Below are 25,663 nucleotides of genomic sequence, written 5' to 3' on the forward strand. Positions count from 1 at the left end.
AATCAGAATTTCTGGGAAAACTTTAAAAAGCTCATCAAGTGGGGCGCCTGGGTGGCTTAGTCAGTTAAGCGTCCGACTTTCGCTTAGGTCATGATCTCGCGGTTCGTGGGTTCGAGCCCCGCGTCGGGCTCTGGGCTGACTGCCAGCTCAGAGCCTGGAGCCTGTTTCAGTCTGTGACTCCCTCTCTCTCTGACCCTCCCCTGCTCACGCTGTCTCTCTCTCTCCTAGAAATAAATAAAACATTTAAAAAAAAAAAAAAGCTCATCAAGTGATTCTAATATTCATCCAAAGTTGAGAACCATTGTTCTAAATGACCGCAAAAGTAAATTGTTAGACATAATGATCCTGTAACTCAACTGGGGTGAGTTGTTAACAGCCTTTCCAAAACTCCCTGATGACTGGAATCACCTAGGCACTTGATGGGGGCTAGTGAGTGGTCAAAGAATTGACATCTGAGGGCCTCTCCCTTAAACAATTTGTATCAGATGGTCAAAATGATTTGGGAAACAAGATGGTTTTCAAAGTGTCGTCCAGGGGATGTATCAGCATTGCCTGAGAACTTGGTAAAAAATGCAGATTCTTGGGCCTCGTATCAGACCCACTGACAGAGTGTAGCTCAGCAATCAGTGTTTTAAAAAGTTCTTAGGAGGGGTACCTAGATGGCTCAATCAGTTAAACTCCTGACTCTTGATCTCCACTCAGATTATGATCTCATGGTCTCGGAGTTCGAGTCCCATGTCAGGCTCTGCACTGACAGTGTGGAGCCTGCTTGGGATCTCTGTCTCACCCTCTCTCCCCACCCCTCCTCCACTCATACATACATGCTCTCTCTTGCTCTCTCTCTGAAAACAAATAAACTTAAAAAATTATTTATAAGAAGTTCATAGGATTCTGATACACCAAAAATTTGAGAACTATTGGTTAGAGAGCTGAAAAATTTGGGAAGGAACATATTTTTCACCCCTGACTGGGTCAGGTCAAAGTCATGGGGTTAATCTGCATAAAATCAGTCTTTTGACTATGTCTTGTGCTACAGATTATACTTTTAATCCAGGCCTTCCGTCAAAGGCAGTGTGAATGAATCAGCACCCTTTTTTAGTACTCTAAAGGACAGAAAGACATGCTTTGGTGGGTGGTGGCTGGAAGGAGCATATTGCTCATTTAAATATCATTAAAAACATTCTTCCCACTAGAGACTAAGCTATGAGAGTGACTGCCATTAAAAAAAAAAAATCAATCATCCTTGCAGAAAGTTGTATGTGGGGCACCTTGAAGAAACTTTAAGACAGTGGCTGCCGTGCAGGGGTGGGGGTAGACAAGAGTCAACAAATTTGATTCCTCTTTTCAAACTAAGGGTAAAAAATGTGTTCCCAAATTACCCATTTTCAGGCTGTGCACAGAAGCCTTGTTTTGCTCCAGGAAAGTTTAAAGTACCCAGTGGGAACATCTTGGCATAGTGTTTGCTGTTATCCATCTGGCTACCTCAGGTGAAGCCATGTGCACACTTCAAGCCACTGGCAGGCAACAGGAATTCAGGTTCAAGTCCAAGGCCAATGCACAAGGCCACAACTTTGCAGCCCTTTGCTATGACTCCTGCTCTCACTTTAATTTTTCTCCTCTTTAAATCCTCTCACAAGAAATTGTGTGGCTTTTTTATACATACCCAACAGAAGACACTGAATCAGCTCACGGTCTTTGGCTCAAGCAAATGTCAAGATGAACACTGTTGAACTTTTAGACACAACATATGGTTTCAATTTTGTCCACAGGAAGTCATAATCAATCCTACCCTCCAGAGATTAAACTGGTCAACAACCCCTGGAACCACCTCACAGACTGAAGTTCCTAGTCTTGAAGTTCCTAAATTTGTCCCTCAGTTCCCTTCTGAAGGAAACCTGTATCACCGCCGTCATCTTCCACTTCCCCTCATTTACATGAAACTGTCAGCTATTATCTGAACACCACACATTCTCTCATTATAATAGGATGTGAGTTTCATGGGAACTGGGTCTTGGTTTTAATCTCTGTTTTATCCTTGGAGTCCAGGACAGCATGAAATAGGTATTTAAACAGTAAGTAATTTTCTGTGCCCTTCCACATAATGTTCTGTCCCTGGGATGTACTCATACACTTATATACTTGGCAAATGCCTCTCTGGCCATTATGTCACAATTAGAGCCCAGCGTGGCCAGAGAAAGTTCCTTATTGCAGCCCCTCTAATCCGTATTGTAAGTATTCACCTTTCAATCTCCCCTACTATTCTATAAGGATCTCTGGGGCAGGGATCAGCTCTGTTAATACAATGAATTCCGTGAATAATTCCAGCATGGGATCCCATTAGGATTCTCTGGCCTATGATCTTTCCAGGACTTCAGGCCAATTCTTAACTGGCTGTGACATTTAGCAATTCAGATCTAGGGAAACATTGAGGGTACAGGTCAATACAAGATAAACATGGTGGAAGTGGGTTGGGTCTGAAGTGAAGGGAAAGCCAAGAGCTACCACTTTGAAAGCATCTACTATTTCCAGGCACTGTGATAGCAACCATACTAGTTACCTCATCAATTTGATACTCTGGATTGGTAAACATACACGCATGATTCCACTAGTTCTGAAAGGAAAAGAGAGTTATAAAACCATATCATTCTAGGGGCGCCCGGGTGGCTCAGTCGGTTTAGCGTCCGACTTTGGTTCAGGTCATGATCTAGCAGTTCATGGGTTCGAGCCCTGAGTCAGGCTTTGTCCTGACAGCTCAGAGCCTGGAGCCTGTTTCAGATTCTGTGTCTCCCTCTCTCTCTGACCCTCCCCTGCTCATGCTGTTTCTCTCTCAAATAAATAAAAATTAAAAAAAAAAACCATACCATTCTGAAGGATTATACTTTTTAGGTATATAATTTATGAGGCATAAAAGAGGAACAATTTTCTCAATCTTTTTTTTATAAATGTAATTTATAGTGACACTTTATAATTTAGACTCCTGAGAGAGTCATTTTGAATTAAAGCAAATACAAATTACAGAATACTCCTAAAATCCATACAAGTAACACAGATAAGACTTTTTGGAATCCTTCCTTAGGACAAAAAACCCTTCTTTAGGATACTAAAGAGTCCCCCCACACACACACACACATACACAGACACACAAAAGTTGTGTTACCAAACTTGTCCACCAAATTAGCACCACCAAATGTGTTTATAAGTAGTTTCTTCTCTCATGTAGGTAAACAGTCTACTTGTGTGTGTGTGGTTTTTTTTCTTTAATGGTGAGTTTCTGAGGCAATCCTTTGCTTCACTAACAGTGCAAGATGAACTGGGGCCTGTACCCTTGGGAAGGATTATTGATTCCAAATTTCAGTGGAGGCTTCACTATTTTACTCTCTCATAACAAACAGCCCTCTGGGTATAGCACACAGGAAATAAAACAGACCTTTGCAGCATCAGGAGTCACATAGTTTTCTTTCCTAAAAAAAAAAAAGGAGCTTTTAGGAAACTCTGCTCCTAAAGGCTCCTCAGGTCTGCTGGAACTAGGGATAGAAGAGGGCAAAATGGGCCAACACCCAGACCCCTTCTTCCCGCCATCACCTCAAAGATTCTCCACATTCATGTTGCTTTACAAACACACTGGGCTCCATGTGAGAACAAGTTTGAGCAAAGTGTTGTAAAACAGAAAAAAAGTTTGAAAGCCACTGTCTTACAACAATGACAGACATATAGAGGACATCTAGACAGGGAAATAAAAATATTAAACTGATACATAAATAGGACCTGAAAGATTTACATCCCCCGCAGGCCAAGGTTAAATGCATTTTATTGGTGTGGAGCAATGTAAATGTCTAAATGGGTAGAGAGCTGTGGGGAGGGAGCTGTCATCCCCCTGGGTCTCACCTAGGAGGCCTGGCCAGGGAAGGAAGAACTGAAAGGCTCTGGGATGAAAGGAAAGCATCTTGGCAGGGGGTGGGAGAGGACAGCAGGCTCTTCCAAGGCCTGGTCAAAACTGCAAATGGACTCCACGATTATGAAAAAATGAAACCTTGCTGCTAAATCCATTAATGGTCATAAAAACGTCATCATTCTCCTCATTAGACAGGACCGTTCTTTATTCACTTTGGTTTCAGCAATGTCAGCTATTTCACACCAACAGAACTGCCTCTCTTGAGCTCTCTCTTCCTTTCTTGGAAAATTCTTTCTGCTCTTTCCCTTAGGGCTCCCTTGCGCCCTCAGCTGGATGTGTCAGGAAGTACAGAAAGGTGCTTAAACATGAAACCTACTCATGGTGACTCCGTTGACCTTCATGGCCCATGAAGAAGCCCACCTAGGGCCTCAAGGTTGAGCTGAGTGGAATGGACCATCACTGCATGTGTGGCAAAAAGGAAGAGCCAGTGTTCCCAGTTCCCAGTGGAATATCTCAAACTGAGGAGGCCACTGGGTGGCAGTGGGGGTAGGGAGTGATGGAAAGAAGGCCTATATCATTGCCCAAAGGAGGCTAGAAGGACAAAGTAGCTCTGCTTCCTGAGAGAAGAGAAAGTGTAGAGAAAGGTCTTAAAGGTAAGTAACTCAAATTGAGGTAGGAAGCCTGGCAATTCTCTCAAAAGAAGAAATTACCACATTTTTATCTTTAGGTCTTTACTTAATAGATGAGTATTATTCCTTGATTGTTTCCTGATTCCTTTAAATGTCCCCCTGTCGCTCAGCATCTTAAGTGCCTATGGACTACCCCAATTATCCTGGACACTTCCCATATACTAGCATTTTAATTGGTTGAGGATATTTGATGAAGAGATGGAAAAAAATAAGAGTGTGAGTTTTTATGTATCTGTTCTTATGTATCAAATCACCCTTAATAACTGAACTTTCTTTTATGGGAATGATATTCAGATGACTTCATGCCCAAGACATCTCATTAATGTGGATTTATCTCCTTAATATACACAACCAATACTCAGCTACAAAAGTGAGAACTAAAATACAAACATTTGGTAATATTTTAATGTTAAAAATTAAATTGCCTTGGGGCAGCTGAGTAACTCAGTCAGTTAAGCATCCTTCTCTTGATTTCAACTCAGGTCATGATCTCAAGGTTTGTGAGATCAGGCCCCACATCAGGCTCTGCACTGACATCATGGAGCCTGCTTGGGGTTCCCTCTCTCTCCCTCTCTCTCTCTGCCCCTCCCCTGCTCATGTGCACGCAATCTCTCTTGTGCTCTATCTTAAAATAAACATTTAAAAAATTACATTGCCTTGTTTCGAAGAACATTTTCTCACTATAAACCTCCCAAGCACAGGATTTTAAAAGCACCTATAAATCTATGCCATCATTAAGTGTAAGTAAGAAAATTATACAAAGGCATTAAAAGACAGCATGAGTAAACGGTTATTAGACTGTTATGTATGGAGTTAACTCTTTTAAAAAAATGTTCTTTTTGATGTTTATTCATTTCTGAGAGACAGAGAGACAGCGTGACTAGGGGAGGGGCAGAGAGAGGGGGAGACAAAGAATCTGAAGCAGGCTCCAGGCTCTGAGCTGTCAGCACAGAGACTGATGCAGGTCAGGAACCCACAAACCGTGAGATCATGACCTGAGCCAAAGTTGGATGCTTAATCAACTAAGCCACCCAGGTTCCCCTCCCTGTATGGAGTTAACTCTTATCAGCCTTAAGCAAGAAAAGGGTTTAAATCATATTAAAATCACTTTATCAGCACTTTAAATCACACTATAAATCACTTTATAATAAATGTGTTTCATATTTTTTCTTTCTTACTGTCGTATAAGATAATGATACATCTTCTAATTAAAGAGATCTTGGATTAATTTTTTTATGAAATCCATATTCCATACTTCATTATTATGACTACTATGGAGTTAGTGACTGATTACATTCTTTCTCCTATAATATTTCATCTCCACTGACATAACTGTCCAGTTTTCTGTTATTAAAAAATGTAACCTACAGCTAATTCATCCCAAATATCTATAAAATGCCCCTCAACATTATATTTTTTTCCACAGCCCCAAACTATCGGTTAACCCTTCATTTAAACTTTTGTATATTTCCTGCTTGCACAGTTCGGCTCTCCTGGGCTGAATAGACTAGACTTGCCATCCAGCTGCCGGTCATGGGATTTCTCTGCCTCATCTTAAAAATTTCCTCTGCTTTTCTCCTATATTGGGTCATCTTCTCACTGGATCTCACATGCTTGTGGTGTGTATCCACAAACAGCTTCCTTAGAAATCATTTTCACTTAGAATTTCGAAAGCACTGTTCCGTTGCCTTCTAGTTTCTAATGTTGCTAAGGGGAAGACTGGTCGAATTACAACTTCACGTCTCTGGAATACTTAAGGAGTGTCCCAGTTTCCCTGGTATTTTGAACTTTTGCCAGATAGTGTGCTTTGGTGTGGATCTTTTCTCATCCCTTGGGTTCCAGATTGCTGTTCTTCTCTGGCCTTTATTGTTCTGGCTCTGGATCTGCAGACCCAGTTTTGTAACTTCCAGTCGTCTGGCCCCCTGAAAATTCTCACACCTGGGCTCTGCTCAGTCACCCAGGTTTGGTAGCCTCAGCTTTGCAGCCAGTTTTGATGGGAGCTAAGATTTCCAGATTTGAAAATGGTAGTGCGTACCATAGTCCTGTGATTGCCTGCCCCAGAAAGAACATGGCAGTACTCGGCATCAAGCCATTTTCTTGTGCTCTGTTCCTGAGATCCCTCTTGTAATCCTGGAATGCAGTTCTAAGCAATAACAAAGACTATTAATACCTTTATCTATGCAGCAACTTAGATGGATAATAGTTGTATTATGGCATTTGTTTAAAACCTAATTTTATATATATCAAATGCTTTCTCCTAAGTCATTTTCTCTATACAAATGGAGAAGATACAGATAGACATTGAGAGGGAAGAAACAAAGTTATACAGCAAAAACTACATAGAGAGGCGGAAGTGTGGTAGCTAAGAGGCCAAGCCCTGCAGTCAGGACTTGCTGCACTTGCAATCTGGCACTCACACTTACCAGCTGCAGGATCTTGTGAAACTTATCTAAGTCTTCCAAGCCTCAGTTTCCCCGTAGGTGAAATGGTGCTATGTCACAGAGGTGGTATGAGGGACTAAACAAGGAGAGTATACATGTTGTCTGGGAGAAAGGGCAGCTGTGATTATTGTCCTTGGCTGAAGCTAATTACATGCCAGAGCAAATTGTTTACCCCTAGTCTTGTTTTTTGTATTTGGAAAATGAGAATCCTTAGAGTGCTTGCTTCGTAGGGTGATTTTGCAGAGTAAATGTGTAAATGACCACAAAGCACTTGCTGAGGGCCTGTACACAGTAAGCACTTAAAAAAAATCAGTTAGCTATACACACATACCATAGACATTACTCTGTAGTCAAGTAGTCCGAATTGACGAACCCTGGTCCTCTGCGTCAAAATTTAGTACCTTGTGCCCCACAGTTACTGCTACTGGATTCAGAGCAGCTCCCCACTCCTTTGATTTTAGACATTTTAGACCTTTTTCACTGTTGGATTTTGCTTTCTGGTCTCACTTTCAATGAGGAAAGAAGAATCTTTCTCTCGAGGACTCGACCACATTTCTTTATTTTTACACCACACGGGTCTCTTGGCATTTTTTGCATTTGGTTTCTTGTTCCCTGAGAGAATTTCCGAATTCCATGCCCTTGCCTTGATTCTAGCTTCTCAGGACTTGATGTTTTAGTCTAATGGTCACCTTCATCCCACTTGTTAAATCCTCTCTCCTTGTTCTGCAGGGAGTGCGTCCTGGCACATAGGACCTGAGCCCGCTAGTAGCAGACCCCAATTGAGAAACAATGGCTTAGCTGAATGGAGGCTAATTCAAACCTGCAGGTCTGTTTTTATGATGCTACTTTATCAAACCCTGTTAAAGAAAATGGTAAAATAGGAAGTGGGACTGAATGATAAATGCTACTAATAAAACAATAGCATCAAGTCCCTTGCTCCAAAAGGATACCAAATGACTCCCAAAAGACTTTCCTTGAGGTTCAAAGAGGTCCCATTTCTGAAATACTAGGTACGGTATCTTTTAGCTAAGTAAATAGAGCCCAAGAGATAGTAAGTCATTTAAACACTTCTCTCCCTTTCCCTTCACTTAAGAGGAGCCAACTTAATATATTTTTCTTCCAATTGAGCTCAGGGGACCCTATTCACTACTGGGGGGGCTATAAAAGGCATTTAGAAGCCTAACCAACGGCAAAAGACAGATGGCAGCTTCCGCAGCAATCACAGGTTCATCTGAGGGATGATTATTAAGCTCCTGCCATTTTCCAGAGCCTTTTGACACACATCCCTTTTGAATTTGACCTCTTTAATTTTCGTGTGGCAACTTGCAGCTCACGATGCCTTGGGGCTAGTTATAATAAGTTCATGTCTGAGATTACACATCTGATATTTATAAAAACACAAATACTCCAGAACTTTCTCTAGGCAGGAAATGACAAATCTTTGGTAAGCTATTTTCAGAACTTAAAAAAAAAGGAAAAAGAAAAAAGCTGGTGATGAACTAAGCACTGAGAGCAAAATGATGTTGCCTTACTGCATATTGAAACCAGTCCTTTCTAACAAAAATGCCAAAAGCCATTATCTATACAATTTAATACCGTGCAATAAGTCGTTGGCAATCCCCAGTAATCTGTGGCATTACATAGTACTGCACTGGGTGGGACATGAGATAATATGGGTCGACTTAATTAGACTTGGGGATGCCGGCAAATCATGACTCTGTTAAGACCAACTTCGTTAGTTCTCAATGAATTCCAGTTGGAAAATATGATCTCAGGTGATAACATTTCCTCAACTTTTTTGTATCTCCTCTGATTACATCAGAGAAGCCTGGTGGTAGTGTAGAGCTGGTGGCCAGTGGCCGTTCTGGTTGTTTTATTTTAAAAAAAGTGGGGCGCCTGGGTGGCTCAATCGGTTAAGCATCCAACTTCAGCTCAGGTTATGATCTCACGGTTTGTGGGTTTGAGCCCCACATCGGGTTCTGTGCTGATGGCTCAGAGCCTGGAACCTGTTTCGGATTCTGTGTCTCCCTCTCTCTCTGACTCTCCCCTGTTCATGCTGTCTCTCGCTCGCTCTCTCTCTCAGAAATAAGTAAAACATTTAAAAAAAAAAAAAAGTATTCAGCTTCAGTGTTTGCCAGAAAAATAGTCTCCCAAAGCAATGCTGCATTTTTAGTGAAAGGTACAGATTCTTAATCACATTTACCTCTACTATGAATGAAAGAAACAAAGGGCATCACTGTGATTTCTTGATCAATGATGACCTATTATAAAATGCTCAGTCTCGACTCTAAATTATTCAGAGCCATGCAGTCCCTCAAAAAGTTTCAAGTTGATAAAATGCTGGACTAAGAATATAACTTTTAATGTGATACTTACAAAAAAAAAAAAAAAGGTTCACAGGGGCACCTGGGTGGCTTAGTCAGTAAAGCGTCTGACTTTGGCTCAGGTCACAATCTTGCAGTTTGTGGGTCTGAGCCCCTCATCAGGCTCTGTGCTGACAGCTCAGAATCTGGAGACTGCTTCGGATTCTGTGTGTGCATCTCCCTCTCTGCCCCTCCCCTACTTGTGGCTCTGTTTCTCTTCTCAAAAATAAATAAACATTAAAAAAATTTTTAAAGGTTTACCTTTAGTTCATTTTTTTCTGATTTCTAACACACAGAAAAAATGAAAAGAATGATGCAGTGTAACATTAAGATTTTATTATATGTACTTTATATTTAGACACCTCCACATATAGATATGCATATATAAATATAAAAATATGTTTTATATATACACTTATGTATTAAATACCGTTATCACACCGGAGAAAAATCACAGCAACTTCCCAAAATCATCTAACATCCAGCTCATATTAAATATTTGTTACTATCCAAAAACCTTTTTTATTGTTTGTTTGAACAGGAATACAATCAAGGTTCACATTTCACATTTGATTGTTATGTTCACATAGTTTATTTTAATCCAGAATAGTCTTCACAGGTGTTGTGTTTGTTTGGACTTTAAAGATCTCAAAAAACCAAACTAGTTGACTCTCGGAATATTTCACATTTTGAATTTGTCTCATTGTTTCTTTGAAACAAACATCATTTAACCTATTTTTTTTAAATTTCCTGTATTTTCTGTCAATTAGAAGTTAGGTTCAAAGACGTGTTTAGATATAAGTCAGGAATACTTTACCAACTATGAATTTAACTTCATATTGCGTCATTATCAGGAGATGCGTAATGCCAGGGTGGCCCACTATTAGTGATACTAAGTTTAATCACTTAACTAAGGCAATAAGGGACAGATCTCTTCATGGCAAATTATACTTTCTCCCTTTTGTTATGATATTTTAAAGAAATCTATAGCAATTTTGATGTTGCTTAATATATTGTGTTTAAATCATTACAGATTCATCTCACTCAAGAATTAATCTCAGATCCAAGAGTGAGTTTGAAGGATGTACATGAACCCTTTAAAACTGCTTGGAAGATGTCATGTATATGCACATGCAGAGAGAGGATGGAATGAATGCAATTTTCACAAGGGATGAAGACACAAAAGTGACTAAGAACAATAGTTGCAGGTCAAAGTATTGGTCCCTGAATTCTATTTTAATGCCATCCATTTTTGCTTTCTCCTTACTCTGGCAATTTGGGGCTCCCTATTCTGGGGCCTGTCGATAAATCTAATGATTTACTGACATATGGCCTCATTGCCACAGTGAATGAACTCATCACCTTTAGATGGTGAAGCTGTATGTATGACCCACTCTTTTTGTGAATATACCAACATTTAAAAAGCCTAAGTGACACAGGATCATGGCATACACACATAGCACGGGGAACAAGGGCATGAGAGGAGGTGTGGAAGGGAGTCAGCCAAATCTGTGACCTCAGCAGATCTTGGTACTGATAAGAGGGAGGGAGAGATAGAGAAGGTAGAAGAAGAAGAAAGGGGGAGGAGGGAGCAAAAATGGACACAGAAATCTAATATAAACAAGTGAGAAGCAACATGAAAGGCCTTACACCTCCTCTTACAACTGGTGCGCATTCCTATAAAACGTTTGTTTAGCCAGCCTCCTTCTTTTATTAGTGTTCTAGTGGGTCTTATTTGTCATGTGACTTCATTCTGCAAAGTTCTACTCGTGGGACAGGGAAGAAGGGGGTGCAGTGCTCAGCTCAGACTGCCCTCCGCACCCTGCTGACTCCTGGCACCCCAACACCCCCAACTAGGCCCCAAACACCCCCACTGTGCTTTCTCTTACCAATAAGTCCAGGATGTTCCCAGACTTCCAGCAGCTGCCACCAGGCAGTGCCACTACTGGACAACATGGCTCCATTGTGTAAATGTGGAGAAAGGGCAACCCGTCTGGGCAGATGAATAAGACAAAGTACCCACCCTGGTCAGATACCCCCAGTTTGGCCACCAGAGCCTGGCAGGCTCTTGGCTCTCCTTGCCCATATCGCTGGGCACTATTACTATTATCTCTAGCTCCTTAAACAAAAGACCACAATAAGTAGGTTCCGGGGAAAACAATTCAAGGAAGAACTTCCCTTTCCTTCTGTTTCCAATATTAGAGGAAACCTGAAGAATCCAAGTTTATAAACATACTCCTTCTAAGTATCCCAATCCACTAATAAAGTGGATGCTTTTTGAACTTTAAGAAAAACCACTCCACATCAACCTGGGATTCAGATGCTTTTTGGCGTGAAATTTCAGGTTGGCAATTACAGGTATTTCATTCATATTGGTTCATTTGTCCCCAATAATGCCTCTGTGTTTTATAATGAAAACCTCAGTGCAGGAACTCTCTCTGTAAGCCCGTGCAGCTGGATGACAACTTAGATTCATGGTTCCGAGTCTGGTAACTGATTTTTCCTATTAGCTTTAAGGAAATATTTTCCCTGTTATTTCAAGTTTAGTACAGTTTAATATGGCTATTACAATATATCACCTCCTCCTCCACTCTACCCCCAACCCACTTTTGGCCGATTAGGAGCACCATACTCCTTATTTAGTACTTGCAAATCCTCCAGTTGTATAGTCTGTGTAAGTAACTCATGCAGTGTCTAGAACTAAAGCACCTCTCGGGGCAGAAGGGAATGCATCCTGACAATAACTAGTTAAGCAGAAGTGTATTTTCCTTCCTATATAGGCCAGAGCCCATATTACAGTCCTGCAAAGGAGAAAAAAGACTGAATATCACAGGAAGTTCTCAGTATCTGATTTTCCACCATGATCTTTCATTTGCCCACTCTGGCACAGCCTGAGAATAACTGTGAGGTCAGCAGAGTTCATCTTCTTAACCACAGAGCTCTTTGTGTGCCTTTCAGTATTTTTCTCCGAACCAGGCATCTGGGGTCCCCTTGTTACCAGGAGCCCACTACACTGGCTTGGCCCAGGAAACCTTGATTTTAAAATGATGGTTGCCTATCTAGTCAATCAACATGATTTTAAAAGTTAACAAGCCTCAAGTTATTAAATATATCTGTCTTCACTGTGGTAGGCACTATATATTTTCTAGAAGAGGAGATTATCAACTATAACTTATGGATCAAATCCAGTTTGTGGGTCTTTTTCTTTCTCTTTTTCAAAGAATATATTAGCTAGTTAACTTTGTAAGTTTGTTTAATTATTTTGAGTGAGAGCATGTGTGCACAGAGTGGGGAAGGGGCAGAGAAAGAGAAAGAGAGACAGAGAGAGAGAGAGAGAGAGAGAGAGAGAGAGAGAGAGAATCCCAAGCAGGCACTGCACTGACAGTGCAGAGCCCAATATTGGGGCTTGAACCGTTCAACTGTGAAATCATGACCTGAGGCAATGTCAAGAGTCAGACACTTAACCTATTGAGTCACCCAGGCACCCCTCTTTTTCTTTTTGAATAAAGTTTTATTGAAACTCCTATTTGTTTGCAAACTGTCTATGGCTGTTTTCCCTTGGCAAGAAAGGCAGAGATGAATAGTGTGTTGGACACTGTATCATATGGCCCGTAAAGCCATGAATATCTACTTTCTGGGTGTTTACAAAAAAGAAGTTGCCAAACCTGATCTAAACAATAGCCATCTGTCTCTTCCTTTGTCGTGTACAGAACCCTAGCCATCTGGCATTTTGTTACTTACAGCTTATTCCATTCTTACTGATATATCTTCCCTTTCAACATATCTGGGCACCACCTACCATATCCCAACCGAAAGGAGTGATTCCATGGGTAGATACTGTAGACATCTTTTAAAGATGCTGTGATAACGTGACTATAATAACCTGCCTGCCTTCTGACCATACAGTGCTATGAACTTATCCACTGTGAGTGTGATCCAGTCCATTTCTGGATGCCCTTTGCATCCACATAAAATAAGGCCCCATGGAATAGTTATTTCCTGTTTTTATCTTTTTTGCAGAATGAAGAAGTGTGGAAAATTGGTTCTTCAGAAAGACTGAATTCTCTTCCAGGCAGTATAACTTCCTGGCTCTGTGACTTTTGGCTCATCCCTAAAGAAAGTGCTTGGCACATAGTTGTGCCATGTTTGAGGAATAATGTGAAGTTGGAAGATCTCACCTTCTTTACAGAGTTGCTGAGAGATAAGATGAGATAAGTAAAGAGGGAATGTCTGGCACATAGTACTCCCTCAGTAAATATGCTTTTTCTTCTTTTCCCAGCTGGTTCTACTCTAGATCTAAGACCTCCAATTCCTCAACAACCATACCTGGTCTTAAATCCCTAAGACTGAGAACTTGCTTGCTACCCTAGTTTCCTATTATCAGTTTTGCTTACCATTTGATCACACTGCTTATCTATACACCCTACTTCTTTCAGAGAATTCTACCCCCCAAGATGGAAAACAGGACCAGACCTCTGCTGATTATCTCTAGCATTGCTCAGGATCTGAATTTGGTTTAAGAACTAATGGTTCTTGGGGACATAACCGAACCATATTTAGCAATTAATCATCTAAATCCAGATCTACTTTATCAAATGACCGGTGCCTGACTTAGGTGATGTTTCAGCACCTGAGACTGGCCAGACCCAGGCTGATCCTTCTATGGCAGCCCAAGCCCTGCTTCTGAATCTCATCTCTAGAGTTCTCTTCCACTTGTTCCAGTTTCCCTGGTCCCGCAATCTTTAAAAAGTGGTGGAGCGGTGGAACTATATTGCTCTATTGCTTTGTGCTCGGCTTTGCTCATACAGTAATAAATACACACATCTACTACTCTATACCATTCCTTATACTGGCAGCATGGCATTTCACTTTGTAAATACACTGAAACCTCATTGTTGGGCAGTTGGTTTCCTTCCCATTTTCCACTGTTATAAATACACTTCAATGAGTATGTCTGTAGTTGCAATTTTGGTCACATTTCTAATTATTCTTTAGGATAATTCCTGGAAGTAGAATAGTAGAATATCTAGGTCAAAGCATGTTTACAATTTGAAGTTTCTCAAAATCATGTACAATGGTAAATGTTTACCCATGTTCTCATCCACATTAGGTATTTTTTTCTTTATTTTTTGTCTAATGATTACCTAACAATATTGAGGAAAGGATAACTTACTTTAATTTACTTCACATTATAAAATAGATCTAAGTCCAGACTCTGGGAAATGGCATTTCAAAGCATCTGAGCAAGTCTCTCAATGAAAACTAGTATAAAACTAGATGAAATTATTCAAAACAGCCACCTTAGGGACTGGAAATAGCCAAAGCTGAAACAGTTTGGTAAGTATTTATTCAAGAAAAACTGATACTGTATTTGGTTAAGAACTGTGAGTTTATAGCCTTCTTATTTGAGAGCACTCCCATCCCCTTCAACCTTGGGTGGCAAAATTCCACAGCTTTATCAGTTGAAGATGAACTTGAGCTGGGGCAAGTCCCAGAATAGCTTGAAATTTAAGGGAGAGAAGATTTTAGTAGTGGGAGAGTTATAGAAGTGCTGTAATAATAAACTCTTTTTTACCTGAATAGTAAGTAACAATGTGTGAAATTATTCATCAGGATTTGTAAGATTAAGCAGATTCCTAGTAGTGACCCGAAGTTTCATCATGCTGAAATGCTTTCCACATATGTCTGGCTGACCGCTCACCTATATGTTCCTGACAAAAATTAAAATCCTGGAAGCACATAGGAATATGTTGTGCCACTGCGTGTGCTCTCAACCCACACACAGATTAATATCAAGAATGGAAACTTTACTGACTTGATGGCGTGACTGTACTCTATCCCTAATTATTGGTTGGCTGGCCACTAAATTACACTGATGCAAGGAAGATGCTTAGGAAGTCACACTCAAAAAAGAAAAAGTAGGGGAAAGAAATTGAACAGAGAGAGTAGCAGCTGCATATTATGAGAGAATTTCATTTCAGGAACATTTCAATACATGAAATTTACTTACCAACAAAACAAAGCAAAACCATCACCGGAACCATCCTGATAGATACAAAACAATTCAAAATCTTGCATTATTTACAGGAATAATAATCCTGTATTATTTACAAAATCCGCATTTCCACCAAAAAATTACTAGATATTCAAAGAAAAACATAGAGATCATACTCATACTCATTAAAAGGTATATACTCAATATAAACAGACTCCAAATTGGCCCATATGTTGGATTTAGCAAAAATTTTAAGGCAGCTATGATAAATATGTTCAAAGATGTCAGAAAAAGATGTCCTCAAAGAATTAAAGAAAAAATTTACTAAGACAGATAATGCCAAGAAAGTAGAAATTATAAAAATAACCTAAGAGCAACCATAAACCATAAACCTGAACCTAAAAGCCTCAAGAAGAGATTTAAGAAGAAAGAATCATCAGTAAACTTGCAGATAAAGCAATATCTATTGACTCAACTTAAAGAACACAAAGAAAAAATATTAAAGAAAAATGAACATAGACCTGAGGTGTTTCAACATATATGTCATTAGAATTTCAAAAGAAGAGAAATAAAAAGGGGCAAAATAATTTGAAGAAAAAATTTCCAAAACTTCCCAAACTTATATAATATTAACTAACTTAAATTAAAATTAATTAAATTAACCAATATTAGGTTAATTAACCAATATTAAGTTAATATTAACTAAGATCCTCAATAGACTCCAAGGAGGAAATATCAAAGAAAAACACAGTTTGATATTTCAGTTGAAATGCTGACAGCAAAAGTTACGTAATGGTTCTTAAAAGGACCAAATTAACAACATATCATATACAAGAAACAAGGACATAACTAACAGCTCAGTGTTCATCAGACACAAGAGGCCAAAAGACACTGGTATTAAATATTCCATATGCTTAAAAATAACTGTCAACCAGGAATTCTATATCCACTGAATCTTTTCTAGCAAGAGGAAGGTAAACATTTTGAGATATGAGAATTTGTCACTAGCAGCCCTATACTACAAGAAATGTTGAAGAGATTTCTCAAAATGGGAGGAAATGACAAGAGATTGTCACTTACATTCACCAGTAAGAACAAAGAGCACCAGAAATGGGTGTGTTTGTGTATGTGTGTGTGTACGTGTGTGTATAATATTTGCTTCTTTCAATTACTTTAAAAGATATGTTTCTGTTTAAACTAATAATTGTAACACTGTATTTGGGGCTTATAATTTGAATAGGTGTAAAAAATAACAAAATAACACAAAGTGAATGAAAGAGCTATATTGATAAATAGTTCCTATATTTTAACAGGAGGCAGTTAACCACAAGCAGATTATAAGTAAAGGCTGTTAACCGAAATTCCTAAGGCAATCGTATAAACTAAATCAAAGAAATACAGTAAAAAAAAGTATACTCAAAACTTTTGTTTAATATAAAACAATGATGGGGGCGCCTGGGTGGCTTAGTCGGTTAAGCGTCCGACTTTCGCTTCGGTCATGATCTCGCGGTTCGTGGGTTCGAGCCCCGCGTCGGGCTCTGTGCTGACTGCCAGCTCAGAGCCTGGAGCCTGTTTCAGTCTGTGACTCCCTCTCTCTCTGACCCTCCCCTGCTCACGCTGTCTCTCTCTCTCTCTCCTAGAAATAAATAAAACATTAAAAAAAAATATATATATATATATATATAAAACAATGATGTAAAGGATTAACAGAGGGACAAAAAGAATAGCAAACTTCCATTCTTAACTCTAATCATACCGGTAACAATATTCAAATGAAAATTGACTAAGTACTCTAACCAAAAAGTAGAAATTGCCAGGCTAGATTTTTAAAAAGCAAGTTCTAGGGGCACCTGGGTGGCTCAGTCCGTTAAGCGTCCGACTTCGGCTCAGGTCATGATCTCACGGTTCGTGGGTTTGAGCCTCGTGTCAGGCTCTGTGCTGACAGCCAGCTCAGAGCCTGGAGCCTGTTTCAGACTCTGTATCTCCCTCTCTCTCTGACCCTCCCCTGCTCACACCGTGTCTCTCTCTCTCAGAAATAAATAAAAAACATTAAAAAAATTTTTAAAGCAAGATCTAAAGAAAAAGCAAGATTTAAGCACATGTATTGTCTAATACAGATGTACTATAAAAATACAAAAAATATATGTTTTAAGTAAAGTGATAGAAAAATATACCACGTAAATGATAAGCACAAGATAGCTGGAGAAGCTATGTTAATACACAAAATCGGCATTAAGACAAAAACTGCTAGAGAAAAGAGGAATATTTTATAACGATAAAAGAGTCAAAGATGTACCAATTATAAATGTATAAGCACCTGTGTCCCTAAAAATAGAATTCCAAAGCAACTGAAACCAAAATTAGAATTGAAAACAAAAAAAGACAAGTCAATAATTATAGCTGAAGAATTAAATTCTCTGTAAGCAAGAACAAGAAGATAGAAAGTCAGGAAAACTACAGAAATTTTAAAATCTCCATAAAGCACCTGACCTAATTGACATCTATAGAAAACTCTAGGAAATAACAAATAAATATTCTTTTCAAGGGCACATGACATATTCACCAGTACAGACCATACACCCCATCATAAAACAAGCTTGAACATACTTAAAAGAGTTGAAAATAACTTCAACAATAACAGAGTTAGAAATCAATGACAGAAGTAAATCTAAGAAGTTCCCGCTTCATCTCACAATTCAAACTAACCCGCGGGTGAAAGAAGGAATAATAAAATACATTAAATTGACAGAAAATAAAAAATCGAATCAAAATCTGTGTCATAAGACCCAGAAATCCTACCACTATGGAATTATACAAGAGAAATGAAAACACACCTGCATAAAGACTTGTATACAAACACACACAGAAGTTTTATTGGGAATAGCAGCAAACTGGAAACAGCTTCAAATGCTCATGATTTATAAATGGATCAATACTCTGGTACACTCATGCAATGGAATACTATTTGGCAATAAAAAGCAATGGACAACTGATACATACAAGAACACGGATGGCAATCAAAAACATCATGCTGTGTGAAAGAAGTAAGACAGAGGCACAAGAAGTCCTATATCATTTGGTTCTACTGTCTTTGAATTCCATAAAAGGCAAATCTGTAGTGACAGAAAGAAGATCAGTAGTTGCTTAAGGGCTAGGGTTGCACTGGGGGTGGGAGACAACTGCCAATGGAATGAAAGAACTTTTTTTTTTTTTTCTCATATACCTTTTATCCCCCATTCATGCATGGTCTTTTCAATTATCGACATCCCCCACTGAAGTGGTACATTTGTTACAACTGATGAACCCCCACTGACACATCCTAAATGCCCAAAGTCCATAGTTTATATTATCACCCTTGGTGTTTCATGTCTTAGGTGTTTATGCAAATTTATAATGACACATATCCATCATTATAGTATCACACTGAGTATTTTCATTTTCCAAGAAGTCTGTGCTCCTCTTTGTCATCCTTTCTTGCCACACTGACTCAGGGCAACCATTGATATTTTTACTCTCTCCATAGTTTTGCCTTTTTCAGAATGTCCTGTTCATGGTGAAGAAATTGTCCTGAAACTTGATTGGGATTGGTGGTATATGGAAGACTACTTACATTTACCAAAACTCACGGAAGCGTATGCTGAAAATGGGTCCATTTTGTCATATGCAAATTGTACATGAATAAGAACTGTAAGCTAAGTGGGTATGAAATGATGCCAGAGGGCTGTGTAGAACAGTTTTTATCATTAGCTATAAAGTAATGTGCACAATAATGGGAATAAGTGAATACGCTCTCATTCACCCTCATTTCACTGCTTCTAACTTCATTGTTAGAAGCAATGACTGAGAGATCTTTTGAAATTAGTTTCTACTCTTTCTCTAAAATACTCCCAACTGAATAGTATTGGTTCCTTCATATAAAATACCAAATACAGATTCTGCCCAGATGGACAAAAGATGTATTGTCTTCAAACCACTGGGTTGGCTCTCATATACTTAAATTTTACTTCAGATAGCCAAGTTTAAAAGCAACCAGATGAAGTTTTATGGAATTTTGTAAAGGGAGGGGAAAAAAAGAAGACGGCAATGAAGAAGAAATAATGAAAACAACTTTTGCTCATGGGAGGAAACTTTCTGTGCCAACTTTGAGTCCAGAATGATCTTTTATTGGCCAAATTCCAAATTCCTCTACGTACAGGCTTCTAATGGAAGTGCTGACACACTCTCAAATGTAGCGCTGCAAACAGGATGATATACTAAATGACAGGTAAATCTACTTACTATCTTTTATGATAGTCTCCTTCCTTTGCAACAATTCAACATTCAACTCATTTTGGTTTCTGTTATTGCAGAATTATACTAGAAAAGTGGCTGAAAATCTCATCCTTTCCAAACTCTTGTTTTTATGCACTCATTATATAATAAAAATTAACCTCGGTGCTGAAACTTTTCAGACTTTTTTCCCTCCCCACATTGGTATAATAGTTTTTCTGCATCAAGTACAAGCTTTCTTTTCATTTCGCCCACTTCTGTTGTCTTATTAAATAATTCAAACATTGCAGAATTCTTTGAAAACTACTAGTTCCTTCCATGAAGATATCATCAGTTTCGGTAATTGAGAAGAATCTAGATGAATGACTGTTACTTATTTCAAGGAAAGAAATATTAGCTCAGTTTGTACATGTGTGCTTTTGTACTCTGTATTTCATGCTATATGAAGAATTGGTCAACAAAACAATGCTGCATTATTACCGTATACTAATCTAAAGCTTAATGTGTGAGAGGAAAGAACACTAGATGTCATGTGCTATTTTTAAAAATGTCTCAAATAAGCCATGTCCAGTGATTGGGTTAATGATTCAAGCTTTTCCATAGCTACTTGGAATAATTGGACCAAACGGTATGCAAGATAATTTATAGTCCTTACTTTTGCAATGCAAGTGTAAGATACCTAACACTCTCCATTCAGAGTTTCTCTTCCATGGCTTCATCTTGGACTCACCCTCCAAATTATTTAAGCCTTAATGTTAAACAGATCTTTCAAATTATGATTCGTGTGCACACAAGGGGCATGACTTACATTGTTAAGAGAAGCATACCTGGGAATTTCCTGAATTAAGTGCATATAAAAATCTCTAAGGGTCTTTCTGCACAGTTGACAATGATTAAGATGTAGACATTTGATACTCAATTGCGGAGGACTGATCACTCAGAATTGGGTAGCAGGCTGTGGAGACTTCATATTACATTTTGTCCATTGAAATCTAGGTCCCATCCCAGGAACCGGATGGAGTTTACCACATGGCTGGCACCTTGTGGAATGAATCTGGTTCCAACTTTCAGGTGGGTTTAACACATAAAACTCGCAATCTTAATCATACTGCCAGTGACACTCTCACTGGCAGCATAAGAATCATGACAAGTACTAAATCAGCTAAAAATACATTCTTACATTTGGAAGATGACTATAACCAGAGGGTCTGCATAGGCAAAACTAGTAAAGATGCCTGCATTACTCCTGACCAATTTTCCACTTCTTTGCTTATTAACAAATGTCTAAATTTTTGTGGGAAAGTGAAAGGCTCAGTGGCTGCTAGATCCCATCTGGTATATGACATTAAAAGTACTCCATTATGGAGGTCAATATTTTAGTTAGGTATATGTCTTAGAAACGTTTTCCCCCCTTGTAATCATCATGATGTAGACAAAAGGATAAGTGTGTCTATTTCCAGTGTCCTAATTCCATTTCTTTAAAAAGTGTCTCTGTTCCTCCATTACCTTAAAACTTAGACAAATGATGCCTTTACTCATTATAAATAACATAGTAATGTGAGTGCTCTCACTATGCAGCATATGAGTTACTACAAAAATGGGTAAAGATTTTAATTTCTTCGAGCTCAAAAAAATAAGTGATCCCTTTAGTGATAAGGGAAATCTTCATGGAGGAGATTTCTCACCCAGGAAACTGGGTGAGAAAATGGGTAGGAAATGGATGGGTAGAGTAAAGAGACATGAGCACACAGCATGACCTTAATGATGGGAAAACCATTTTCTGGGAAGAGGCAGATAGGAAGGGGTCAGCATTCAGGGTGTATATGTGCCTTCTCCATCTATAAATCCTTCAGTTTTAATATGATTTTCAAAATATGCCCTCACTTATATAAATGCTAAACTTTTAGCATAAAGTGAGAATAGGAACACATCTGCCATTTTACAATGACCTCTGTTTGGTACATTTTTATTTACTTCCTGTATTCGTTAAAGAGATGCTAGGTGCTAGAACAGATTCCAAAATTCCAAATTCCATTAACACAATAAACATTTATGTCTTGTTCATGATACAGATGATTATACATGTTTCCAGTTGGGGGGCCATCCACTTCCCCACCACAGAGTCACTGTGAAACTCAGGGTCCTTCCATCTTGTGGTCACACTCCTTTCTAGGGTCTAGAAGATCTCCTCATTCAGAAGAACAGGGAAGATACATCTGTCTTTTCAGCACTTCCCAGAAGGACATGTATCACTTCGCTCATATTTCCTGTCACTAACCAGTCAGTGTTCTAATTAAATACAGGAAGTCGGAAAATGTGGTCCCTCGGTGGATAGTTACTTCCCCTTGACAACTCAACATTGTAAAAGGGGAAACTCAAAACTCTGATGCTCAGCTATCTCTCTCTACCACAACTCTAAACAAAACAAAACAAATATATATATATATATATGTCATTATATCTAAAACAATTTTCATTTTTTTATTAAAAGACCCAATAAGGTAAAACATTAACTGGCTTATAATAGAAATATTAGTAAGGCTTATCTATGAGTCAATCATTCTTAGATTAATACTAACATTTCTCAGCCGGTGTTCATTCCATTCAATTATCATCTAATAATGACCTTATCAGAGATTCAGTTCCCCAGCACTGGCTCTAGGAAAGGATAATAAGATAATTCTGTGTTTGTGGATGCTAGTATTCCAGTTTAATTGCCCCATTGGAAGTTCTTTTGGTTTCTTATGGGAAGGAGTCTGGTACAGACAGCACCAGAATATACACCGCCCCAGAGTGGCTGTTCCAAAATCCTGGTCCCTGAGATTCACTGTGAAGAGCTCATAGCACATCCATGAGAAAGTAGGATGTATCTAAATAAGCAGTTGGGATACACAAATAAAAGATAAAGCGGGAGCAATCTCTCCTCGGAGGTTTCCACTTTGGTTTGTGGTAGCACTTACCATTTGTCTCAAGTTCTGGGAAAGGTTTAGGGTTTGGCTTTGAACAGCACCCAAACAAAACTGCAAGGAGTTGTCCATTCTCTTTTCCAAGGAAATGGTCCTTTATGGTTCACCACGTGTTCAAGTAGGTCAGTTATAAGATGAAAAGAGACATTTTTGCAAAGCCAATTACTGACCACGATGATTGTGCTCTAACTGCTTCTATGTTTTAAAGGAAAATTATTGCCAAGTTTATCAATAATGAGAGCATGTTACCTGTTCTTAGAAAACTATTACATAATCTCCCTTTGGTGTTTTTTGTTTTTGTTTTGCTGGTATTTAATTGTCAGGTATTTTTATTTGATGTTTTATGTACTTTCATAGAACTCTAAGTTTCAAGTTTCTTTGAAGAACCTGGGGAGAAGGTCTCAAAAAATCCACGCAGAAGGATCCTACAATGTTATTCCTTTGTTTAGTATGTGCTTATTGAGCATTTATGACATAGACACCCTATGCTGAGTTCTTTGAAGTATACAACAGCAAACTGATGCCTTTCTCAAGGAATTTATAATATAGCTAGAGAGAGGTGATATTTATATAAATAACTGTAAAACAAGTGTCTAACAATTTTATTTGACATGATATCACTTCACATTACCTCATTCTACAGACTATTTCCACAGCATGAGAAGCAATTATTTATCATTGTTTTATAAATGTTGACCAAAAACATTTTAACACATAGCTGGTTTTCTTTCTTTCCTGTATCTTTGTGACAACATAGACAGACTACGATATATACAACGCTTTATATAGAAACTCAGGACTGTAGGAAATACCATTTTGTATGTGGACAATCCTCTTGTAGCATCCTTTGAAGTTTTAAATGCTACTGAAAGTTTAGCTTATTGAAGGATATAGTTTCATTTTTGAAGGACCTTGATATTCAACTTTATATACCATAGCAGAAAAAGAATGTAAGAAAATACCTAATGAACTGTCACCTAATTGCCCTGCTTTCCAATGTCAAAAGTAGACAAAAGATCTTACTAGGAAAGGAATTACAATGTGCTATTTAGAAGGAACCTATTTCAGCTTTCCTCCTTTTAAAATACACATGGACAATGAGCTGGTCTGTCAGCTGAAAAGGTATGTGATGATTTACAGAGACTCTACTGCCTTTCTTTCTTCCTCTCTCTCTCTGGCCAACCCACAATGCTAGAAGAAAGGAAGAACATATTCCCCCAGAGCCCAGAGAAATGAATGGAGGCATTGTCAGCCCAGAGAGGACAGGAATGCTTCACCCATGTGTCAGAGTTTTGTCAATGTCCTCTCCTCTTTCTTCCCCTAAATATTTTTAAATGACTAATAGCTTGCCAAATGACATCAAAGAGCAATTCTGAAATCTCATCAGATATGTATTTTTGTGGAGCCGCCATGATTTTGTGATTTAAAACTGATTAAATCAAAGCAGAAAGACACTGGCAAAGGGGGGGGGGGGGGAATCAGTGATCTTAGGACAATTATACACCAAAAGGAGGTTATTTTGTTCACAAATAATGATGTGATGTGGTTATAATCAATACAGGTACCAGTCACTCCAACCCTGAACCTGTAAATATAGAAGACAGGACACAAGAGATACTGAAATAAACACAACGACCTAGTAAATTTACCTAGTAAAATTGCATTCCAAATATTTAGCATAATATTCTGCTGCAAAAGCTTATGCTAAAAGACACAAAATCTAATGTGGCAAGTTATACCAACACAAGGTTCATATATTATTGGCTTTTAAAATTTTTATGTAAAAATACCTTTCCTGTTTAAATAAATTTTAGTTCTCAGCACAATACTGAAAAAATTTTAAGTCTACATATTTATTTTACAAAATACAACTTAGAAATTGGTAAATCTAAATGTTATAAATTATTTTTTATTGTTTTATTTATTTTGAAAGAGGGGGGGAGAGAGAGAGAGAAAGAATAAGCAGGGGAGGGGCAGAAAGAGAGGGAGAGAGAGAAACCCAAGCAAGCTCCATGCAGTAAGTACAGAGCCTGAGAGCCTGACGTGGGGCTCGATCCCACAACTGTGAGATCACGTTCTGAGCTGAAATCAAGAGTCTGATGCTTAACTGACTGAGCCTCCCAGATGCTCTGGTAGATATAAATGTTTAAAGATAAGGTGCTTGTAGAGTTTATGTTGACAGAGATGAATAAGATGATGAGAAACTGGAACTTGGAGTAGGAAGACCAGTAAGGAATCTTTTTTTAAAATGTTTTATTTATTTCTGAGAGAGAGAGACAGCATGAGCAGGTGAGGGTCAGAGAGAGAGAGGGAGACACAGAATCTGAAATAGGCTCCAGGCTCTGAGCTAGCTGTCAGCACAGAGCCCGACGCGGGGCTTGAACCCACAAACCGTGAGATCATGACCTGAGCCGAAGTCGGAGGCTTAACTGGCTGAGCCACCCAGGCGCCCTAGGAATCTTTCATTCAAAGAGGAATGCATGTATCAAATCCATCACCAGAAACCATCTTGGCTTCTGAACTCAGTGTCTTACTTTTCTAAGATTAAGGTCTCTTTCTTAAAGAAATTTGAGTAATCTCAGAAAGGCAAAAGTGCTTATAATTCATAACTTAGTTTCCTACTACTTCTCTAAACTTAAAATTAAAAAAACATACTCATAAAGATGGCTTAAGAATTGAGTTCTTTACATCTAGAACATTTATAGATTGAGTTTTGTCTATTCTTTTCTTTAGCTTTCTAGAGTGCTTGCCTCTTAACTAAGACCTCCTGTGGACTTGAATACAATGACAGGTTCAATTCTGTAAGCCATGCGCTGAAGCATGGTAATGCACAAATTTTACATTTCCTGCCATTTGTCCTCTCTTCTGGTGGCAAGAAAAATGTGTTTCTGATAAATTTCCGAGTATGAACTAATCTGAATTCAATTTGGCCACTTGCAAGACTCAGGTCTTCTGTTTACCAGCTCTTTCACCTGTAAGAACTATAAAAGACAAAAGCTCAAAATATTACCTTTTAAATGCCATCTGGAACAGAGCTTGGCTGATACC

Source organism: Hyaena hyaena, unplaced genomic scaffold, assembly GCF_003009895.1.
Source record: "Hyaena hyaena isolate Hyena2069 unplaced genomic scaffold, ASM300989v1 scaffold_185, whole genome shotgun sequence".
NCBI lineage: Eukaryota > Metazoa > Chordata > Mammalia > Carnivora > Hyaenidae > Hyaena > Hyaena hyaena.